Genomic DNA, 10,351 nt, shown 5'->3' on the forward strand with positions numbered 1-10,351 from the left:
GAAAAGATACAAAACAAAGTCAGCAAAAGGAAAAGGCATGTGGCATAAACCCTGGAGGAAACCAGGCACGAAACCCCAGGAGTCCTTTCCAGTGAGGTCAGAGAGTCAATTCCCCCATCGAGTAGTGACAGTACATGTGAAATGTCTACCAGGGAAGCTCATTAGAGACTCCGTGCTCAAGATTTTTACTGGGGGCTCCAGTCAAGTACTTATCCTCTGCCTAACACATACCAGAATCCCAGACTTCCCCATGGAAAGCGAGCTCAGCATAAACCACATAGGCTGTACAAACAGCTTGGGCATGATGAGCCTTTTCTATTGGTTTGGAGAATTCGGGGGAACCTGACACCTAAATATCTCCAGAAACCTCATGACATAGACTCCCAAGAATCTTGAGGTGCTGACATAGACCCTGCTTCTGAGGTAGCCACATCTGGGTGGTGACACTGTAGGTGGGAGGTACCATTAAGGCCTAGTATGGCAGGCTGAATAATAGTCCCCAGAGATTTGTAGGTCCTAATCCCTGCGAAAGTTTCCTAATATGGTAAAAAGGGACTCTGTGGATGTGATTAAGTTAAGAATCTTGAGATGGAGAAATTACCCTCAATTATTTGGGTGGATGCAAATTTAATCACAAGTGAAGTGTCCTTATAAGAGTGAGACAGTGGGGGGAACCAGCAGTTAGCGTAATGGCTATGTCACTGGACTCCCACGTAGTTGACCGCAGTTCGCATCCCGGACCCGGTGGCTTAAAACTCACGCCGGGTGCATGTGTGTGCGTGCCCAAGATCCCGAGAGGAGAATGGAGGAGAAGGGATTGTGGCGTGACCATCCCCACTGGGGGGTGATTTCTCACTTTTTGTCTCTATGTCTCTCTCTGTCTGGTGAGCGCACGCGCCCTATAGCGAAAACCTCTCAATTAAAAAAAAAAAAAATAGAGTGAGGCAGTGGGAAATTTGACGACAGAAGAGGGAGCAGATGTGATGTTGAAAGTGAGAGGCCGACATTATGTAAGGAAGGGGCTGAGAGCCAAGGGATGAGGACAGCTTCCAGAAACCTAAAAAGGCAAGTAAACTGGTCCTCCCCTTCTGGAGACCATGCGGCCCTGCCAACAATCTGATTTCAGCCTAAGAAATCCCTTTTTGGATTTTCAAAACTATAAGACAAATAAATTTGTATTGTTTTAAGCCACTCAATTTGTTACAGTTTGTTACAGGGGTGTTGGGAAATGAATACACCCCTTTTGCTTCTTTCCTGGAGAATCCATTTCCATTTAATTAAGCATGCTCGCTCAGTGTCTTCCACTTTGTTGACGTTGTCATCGTTTACCCATCCTAGATAACAGGCACATCAGAGTATACCACCACCTGAGGTTGCTTAGTTGTCTTCTCAGTGTCCACCAGCACTCAGTGACAAGCCAACCATTGCCCCTCACATGGAGAATATGAGGCAGCAGTGTCAGGCAAATGCTGTGTCCAGAACTTAGGGGGCACTGCTGCCTGGTGCCACAGGTTCAGTCTGCGTCACTGTCGCTGACACTGACACTTGCAGCTCCAATGGCTCTTTAGAACTAACTGGTCCAAATACAAGGGCATCCTGTACAGAATGCTGAGTGGTTTCCTGAAGCACTCCCTTGTCTTCCACCTCCTTGATCTACACTGTGATCTCAGTCCCCGACTCCTGGCATCCTGAACTGCTTCACTAGTAGCCAGGTGGGTTCCTCTTGTACTCTTCCCACTCTCAGTTTTAATTGGGACCATTTCCTCACTGGGAACATTTCTGACAATCAAGAGAAGTACACATACTTAACACATCTGTTCCTGTAATACATTCAGCAGTATTAATTACGGCCACTCCGGTATATGAACTGTTCACTGAATAAAACTTCCAACACACGCCAATGGCAAAAAAGAAAAGCTTACAACCTCCAAGGGCAACTGTGGTATGGCCTTTTATTTATTTATTTTTTCTTTTTTCTTTTTCTTTTTTTTTTTTGGAGAGATTTTCACTGTAGGGAGCATGCGCTTGCCAGACAGACAGAGAGAGACATAGAGACAGAAAGCGAGAAATCACCCCCCAGGGGGGATGGTCATGCTGCAATCCCTTCTCCTCCATTCTCCTCTCGGGATCTTGGGCACGCACGCACACGCACCCGGCGTGAGTTTTAAGCCACCGGGTCAGGGACACGAACCGCGGTCGACTATGTGGGAGTCCAGCGACATAGCCATTACGCTAACTGCTGGTTCCCGGTATGGCCTTTTTGACCATAGGCAAGTAAGTCCATTTTGGGCAGGAGTTACAAATCTAGCAGGCCATGGTAGCTTCACAAGAAATGTGCAGTCCTCTCCTTTGTAAGAGGCAACAGTGTTGTTGTTCTGGGTTTGGTGTTTGGTGTTTTAATTGCTGGAGGACTTCAGTGTGGTAAATCCAACCATACTGTCCCTAAACTTTATTTGGAAAGAAGGCCCTGATTTTGATAGGGTATTTACTAGTCACACCTGCTGGCAAGCATCTGCTAATATAACCATCAAGAGAGGAATTTGATTTGCCAGCCAAACAACGTTATTTATAGAGTGAAAACTTTGGACAGCAAAGGAATTTTGTCTAGCACTTAATGAGCATGCATAGCCCAAGAAAGAAAGATATCATTCTACATTTTCACAACAGCCCATTTAACTGGCTCAGAGTCTTCGCCCATTAAATTTTTTCTCTTTACTGTAAGTTTGACTCAAACTCTAATAGCTGAATTCAGATACTTTCTAGAGAAACTCAGACCAAGCACTGCAAGGATTACCACAGCTGGCCAGGGACGAAGTCCTCTCTTCGGGGAGTACAAGGCAGTGCAGAGGGGACTGGCAGGAGGGCCATGACACGAGTGAGGTGGACATTTCATTCCTTAAAGCTCCAAAAACAGGGTAAGAGACGGAAGAGACTGGGGCATGGCAGCAGCAGCTCCATGCAGTAAAAATCCAGTACCTTTCAGATTTAGGTGACCTTCTGCTCAGTTTCACCAAATGAACTTTCACAAGCAAGACCACATTCTGGCAGCTGCTTCAGTCCTACCTCTCTAAATCTCCACATATTCAGTGACAGGAAGCACGCATCATTAGATCCAGGAAGTCTTCTCACATCATCCAGCCTTGCCCAAACAGTCCATTACCAAGTAGGACGTGGAAGAAAACAAATTCCTCCCATCTGCTCACCACTTAGGCAAGGGCATGTCCTACCAGAGCCCAGGGAGTCTCATCATGTCCCTTCACCTGGCACACATGGTTCTGCCTTTCTTCCAAAAAAGTTTCATGACCTTGTAAGTCTCACATTGGGTGCCAGATTTGTCAAGGAAGGCTAACAGAGTGGGCCAGTAGTAATAAATTGCTTATTAGGGAACTGGCAGGGAGCAGTTCCCCTATAATTCCAAAAACAAACTAATTTGATGCTAACACTGCTTCCCCTGTGATGGCACCCACCACCCACCCCCAGCTATGCAGAAGAAGTGCTCTGGGGGATGTTCCGAGCAGAGCAGCACTCACCTGAAGCTCTTTCTGGAGGCTTCAGGGCAGCCCTAAGTGATTCATCAAGTACATCTTTCAGACTTTTCTGGGTGAACAGGAATATTGCAAACATGCCACAGCCTTCAGGCCACAGACTAGCATTTCGGCAATCCATGGAGTCGAGGGGCTGGCGTTACAGCAAGTTTCCCAGTAGGAGAGGGTCATACTTCTGAGATCAATTTTGGTTCCAACCAACAAGAAGTCTTAGGACAATGGTGCATTATCTCAGGTACCCAATTTTTTTGTTCTTTTTTTTTTTTTTCATATTTTCAAATGAGGACAGAAGACTACTGAAAAGTAAACTTAGAAATACATCTGTTTGTGGGTAGCTGGGTGTAGTGTGGCATAATCTTCTTGCCCTGCAGAATTGAAAAATCCAAGCGTAAAAGCCCTCACCAATTATGTGTGACTGCACAATTGTCAAAAACTACCAGTGCCCAGTCAGACACTGATTCATTTATTGTTCAGGATATCAAAGCAAGCTCTTACTCAGAGCTGCATCCCTCACAACACAATCGTCTGCATTACTCTAATATGTGTGAATCCACTTTACATGTTCTAAATTTCACTTTGAACTCAGCTTTTCCATCTAGCTTTAAGGATCGAAGTATTTTAATCATCCTGAAAGATGCCTTGTAGAAAAGGGAGTGAAGAGTTTAGATCCTCAAGTTTCAGTTTAAGAGTTGAGGTGAACTGAACAGAGATTGCAGTGGGTAAGTTCTCGTGCCAGGATGATCAGAAGAAAATCTCAAATACCAAGAGGGGTCAAATTTGGCCAGTAGCCCACTCCCCAACACTGACATCACAACAGGAAGTGGGGACAGAGGGAACACTTCCCTGCTAGCCTCCCTTGTCCCCAGCTGCCTGTGCCTTCTAAATGCTGCGTGGAAGGGTTCAGAAGCTGCCCCAGGTCCTTCCCTGTGTACCTCCACTTGACCCTCCCTACCCAGTGGTGAATTTCTAGGCAAACAGGTAAGGATTCTGGGTAAAAGGTGAGTGGACCCTCCGTAATGTACAGGCTATGAGCATTTCAACGTCCAGATTACCGACCGTTACAGAAACGGTCCTGAGAGCCAGCGTTCTCCGTGCATCACGTGACTCGCTGCATGGACTGTATATAAGAGCGAATCACATGACCTTGAACTCCCGGAGAGAGCATGCGGGACTCAACACAGAGCTACGCAAATGTCCATGGCCAGGAGAATCCAGTCACATTCCCCCCTCCAACTCTATCTTTTGGGGTTCATGAGACCTGGAAAATCTTGGCCCTCCTAAGGTTAAGGAAGACATATGAGCCGAAGGGAGAAAGCAGCCGGTCGAGCCAGGAGACGCGATTCCGTCGGGCTGGTCCTGACCGTGTTCACCTGCGCACCTGGGCAGAGTAGCTGCCAAGCGGTGACACGGTTGGCCGCACGGTGAGCAGAGCCACCAAGACCGAGCCTGTGGGTTTAGGTTGTCCTGCGGCGAGCTTTATCGCCGACCCGCCCTGGTCTTCTTCCCTTACTGAGAAGACCTAGGTTCTGCCGATCGGGTACCTGGGACTTTGCAGCCACGCCCACCCACGTGTGTTTGCAAAATTACCATGATTTGGTGGCACCAACGTGGTTTCGTGGAAATTTAATGCCTTGTACTGGTGGAGCCTTTAGATGGGGAGAGCTGTACAAGGCCCGAATAAGAAACTTGGCTCTAAGTTTGTCAGAAATGGGAGACAGGATGCCCTTCTGCCTGGCATAACAAGAATGTTGCACATCTTCTGGTCCCAGATGGTTTACCAAAGCCACTTGCAACTGAGCATTAAGCACGGATCATAAGCTTTGGACAAAATGAGTGGTTGAGTGGCTAAGTTCAACACGAGACTTTTTTAAAGAGGTTTTTGCTTTAGGGCATGTGAGCTCCCAATAGGAGAGAGACAGAGACAGTGAGAGAGAAAGTGAGAAATCATCCCCCAGGGTGGAGGGCCATACTACAATCCCTCCTCCATTCTACTCCTGGGATCTTGGGCACACTCGCACAGTTGCCTGGCATGATTTTCAAGCCACTGAGTCTGGGACTCCAACAGTGTAGTCAGCCATGTGTGAGTCCAGTGACATAACCACTACGCTATCTGCTGGCCCCCAGGACAGTTCTTTAAATAGTTTGCAGGGTTACAGTTGGGTACCCCTGCGACTTTGACATAATGTCTTTCATGAAAAGAACAGGAAGTGTCTATGAACAAGTCAATAGCTCTAGGCTGAAACTAACTGCTTGGATTTTATTTAAAATTGTTACATTTTGACTGGTGTAAGTTTCCTTTTTCAGAGCTTCATTATTATTGATTTCAGGGTCTTTAATAATGTCTCTGTGGTCTCCAACCCCAGGCACATATACTTAGCACAATGTTAACATGTTTACTTGGTTAGAAGGACACTTTGGGAAAATAATTAAGCCACAGGGAGTGGGCATGTATTAAGAGTCAAACTTATGGGGCGAGCAGGTTGTGTGATGGTTAAGACACTAGACTCCCACATGGCCAACCATTGTTCAAGTCCTGGACTAGTGGCTTGCTTTCTCACTTTTTGTCTCTCTCTGGTGAGTGCACATGCCCTAAAATAAATTTGAAAATGATGATAATAATAAATTTAAAAATTTAAAGAGTCCAAAATATGGTTGGCTCTCTACTCTTCCCACACCCACAAAACCCACAAAACTTCTGAAATGTTCCCCACATGTGTGCTTTATTGGGTGTGTTATTGACAAGGTGTACAACAGAAGGCTGCCATCTCATTAGAAGTTAAGATGATGTGGTAGAATTGCTCACATTTATTCAGGGCTTATTGTTTACCAAGCACTGTTTCTGCATGCTCTGTAGGTATTAGCACCTGTATTTCCTCATGAGGTTATCACCCAGTGAAGTAGGTGCTGTGATCCCCATTTTACTGGTAAATTGTATCACGGGGAGATTATGTAGTTAACTTGAAATCACACTGAGCCAAGGTCTGCCCCCACACTTTTTAAAACTTTTTTCCTTCCCCCATGAGAGAAAGACAGATACCCTTGATGGGTCTTACCACTCCTGATCATTCCCCCAGCCTCTCAGCCTGACAGAATTGTAGGCTTGTCTGGTGCATACAGGTCCTACTAGGAATCCTAATCAGGGCTTCCGTGTGGCTTCGGTATGTTGCAGTGGCACCCTACTATCTGTGTCAGCATGTATGGGCCTAGGGTCTGCCCTTTTAACTGGTATTCTGTACTCTTAGTGTAATGGGAAACGGAACTGGAAGTCTGGAGGCTTTTATTTCAGACCTATCTCCATTATTTAAAAAAATTTTCCAGTAGGTGCATATGCTTGCCAGAGAGAGACCAAGAGAAGGAAAAGAAAAAAGTATGCCCTCAATGGGACATGGCTCTGCTGCAATCCCCTCTCTTCTATTTGCCCACCATGTCAGGATTTGGAGCATACATGTCCACCTGCCCAGAGTGTGTTTTAAGTCACTGGACCAGGATTTGAACTGTGCAGTTACTCATGTAAGATCTGGCTGCCTTAATCATCAAGCCATGGAGCTGTCCCCATATCCACTATTTACCAGTTGTTTGATGTTTACAAGGCATAATTGCTCAACTCAACTGGAAGTCTGGAGGCCTCAACTGCTTAAAATATAGTTGGTTCTCAAGTTTCTTTACCTGAAATATGAGAAATCTACAACGGTACTGTTGACTTCCCTAAATTATTGTGCAGACTAAATACAGCATTGTTTTTGTTTGTTTGTTTGTTTAAATATAATAGTTTTAAAAATCAGGAGCATTTTCAAAACTGTAAGGAGCAACATGAAAAAGATGTTATAGTAATTTCAAAGTATTGCCTATCGAAGCAGGTCAATTAGGAAATTAACTAATTATGGGAACCAGCAGTTAGCGTAATGGCTATGTCACTGAACTCCTATGTAGTTGACCACTCTTTGAGTCTCGGACTCGGTGGCTTAAACTCATGCCGGGCACATGTGCATACGTGCCCAAGATCCCAAGAGGAGAATAGAGGAAAAGGGATTGCAGCGTGGCCATGCCCCCTGTGGGATGATATCTCGCTTTCTGTGTCTCTGTCTCTGTCTTTCTGGCGAGCGCATGCACCCTATAGCAAAAAAACCTCTCCAAAAAAAAAAATTAATTATGACCCAGATGACTATGCTATGTCCCTGAAGTAAAATTACCTTTACATTTGATTTACAATTAAAATTACCAATATGTTTGCTAGATGGAATAATTCATTTCATTTTGATAATAAACCATGGTTGTAGAATAACTCTGATTCTTTTGAAGCTGACAGTGTAGATGCATTACCTATGAAATCACCTCAGAGACACTAACTACTTAGAAAAATAATAGTTTCTCTTCTTCATAATACTATTAGGTCGTTAGGAAAGTCATGATGTATTTTTGCATAGAAAAACACAGAAAAATATATCTTGACTTTTCTGATAACCCAACAGTAATAGCAAATTGTAAAATCAAATTTAGTTTTTTTTTTAAGTTTGTTGTATTTATTTTTTTCATGAGAGACCAAAAGATAGAAAGGACCCCTGACAGGGTCTCATCATACAGTAATTCTTCCCTAAGACAGGATCATTTGCTTACCCTGTATGTTCAGGTTTGCCCAAGCTCTAAACCTGAGACCTTCTCATACTGATCTGATATCACACAGCGGTACCTACACCACCAAAGCTGGACCCAAATATTGCCATTCTGAAGTCCTTTGGACTTGGAAAAAATATACATTGAATGACAGTAAAAATCATAGATTTAAAGGGACCAACAGTTGGCGTAATGGCTATGTCGCTGGACTCCCATATAGTCGACTGTGGTTTGAGTCCCAGACCCAGTGGCTTAAACTCACACCATACGTGTGTGTATCCAGGATCCCAAGAGGATAATGGAGGAGAAGGGATTGCAGTGTGGCCATCCCCCTGGGGGTGGTTTTTAGCTTTCTGTCTCTCTGTCTGTCTCTGCCTTTCTGGCGAGGGCACACACACCCTAAAGCAAAAAACAAAAACAAAAACAAAAACAAACAAACAAACAAACAAAAAACAAAAAAAAACCTCTCCAAAAAAATTTAAAAAAATTTATTTTTTATTGACAGAAATTTTTCTTTTATATGAGCCAATAGATTCTCTTTTTCATTAAGCCACTTTACATTTGGTTTTCTATAACTTTCATTCAAAGTAGTTGTGACTGTTTACTGAATTATGCTGTGGCCACAGATACTGCTTCTGCCTAGCTTGGAATTCTGAATGCTAACCCCTGCTGACATGGAATAGGGCTCTGTATTTGCTAGGTTCTCATTAAGTGACAATTGCTAATTATGAAAGTGTCTTCTTAACATGCAAATACTTGGGTAAATTTTATAGAAGAGTAACAAATTCTAACAGTCTGCCTTCAGTTGCTGTATTTTCATTTTTCTTGATTCTCTGGAGAAGACCCCACATATCCTCTTTTTAGCTTTTTGTTGTTGTTGTTGTTGCTGCTATAGGGTATGTATGCTTGTAAGAGAGACAGAGCGAGAGAGAGGAAAAGTGAGAAATTACTCCCCAGGGGAAATGACCTCCCACAATCTCTTCTCCTCTATCCTTCTCTCAGGAATTTTTTGGGCATGCACACACACAGTTCCATAATTTGAACCACAGAGTCTGCTTTGTGGGAATCCAGCCACTTTAACCCTCATGCTACCTGCTGGCCTTTTTTGCTTCTTCATTTACAGATTGTCTGTCCTGACCCACAGGACAGTCGAACAGGTTTCCTGAGGGAAAGCGTGAGAGATGGGATGAACAGCGCAGAGAAGACACAGTGTTACAACTCTTCAGGATCGTCCGTTTATTATGGGCCAAAGATCGTGGTTATATACATGTTGGTGGGCCATGATTTGTTGCTTTATATGATAATGAAGGATTATAGATTGACTAATTCTAAGGTGCCAAATATGCAAATCTGAGGGATTCTAGGCTCACCAATTGGTGAGCACCATGGGTTTGTAGCCAATCAGAGTGTGATTTTGAAGGGGAGCCAATTGTGGCTTTTGGCATTGTATGATTGTTTGCTCGCTAAGAAATCGAAACCTAAAGGTTTCCTTAAAATGGCGATAGTATAAGACTCATAAAATGACCTCGGTGGACTCACTGATGTGCAGTTTCCCACAATTGTCTATTGTGCTTCTGAGCTCTGAATTTCTTGTGGTCATTTTATGAATGTTGAATAGGTTTTTAGGGTACATTGATTTGGTTTGACTCATTGTCTGTACAAGACAGGGTGCTTCATAGTTTGTTGTCAGCAAGAGACGGGTAAATAGTAGAGGACATGATATAACACATCAGTTTCATCCCTCGCATTATGATTTTGGTTTTTCTCTGTGTCTTCACTTTATGATCAAGAACAGAGTAGATTTTCTCCCTGTTTTTGTTTGTTTTAGAGATTTTTACTATAGGGCATGAACACTTGCCAGAGAGACAGAAAGATGGAAAGTGAGAAATCACTCCCCCAGAGGGGATGCCCACACAGCAGTCTCTTCTCCATTCTCCTCTTAGGATGCACATATGCCCAGCTTGAGTTTTAAGCTGGTGGGCCCGGGACTCAAACTGTGGTCAACTATGTGGGAGTCCAGCAATGTAACCATTATGCCATCTGCTGACCCCTCTCCCTGATTTTAATTGGGATATTGTGATTAAGAAACTAAGGCTGATTTTTTTTTTTTTTTTTTTGGGGAGATTTTCACTGTAGGGCGCGTGCGCTCGCCAGACAGACAGAGAGAGACATAGAGACAGAAAGCGAGAAATCAC

The sequence above is a fragment of the Tupaia chinensis genome, unplaced genomic scaffold (assembly GCF_000334495.1).
Source record: "Tupaia chinensis unplaced genomic scaffold, TupChi_1.0 Scaffold000121_1, whole genome shotgun sequence".
NCBI lineage: Eukaryota > Metazoa > Chordata > Mammalia > Scandentia > Tupaiidae > Tupaia > Tupaia belangeri.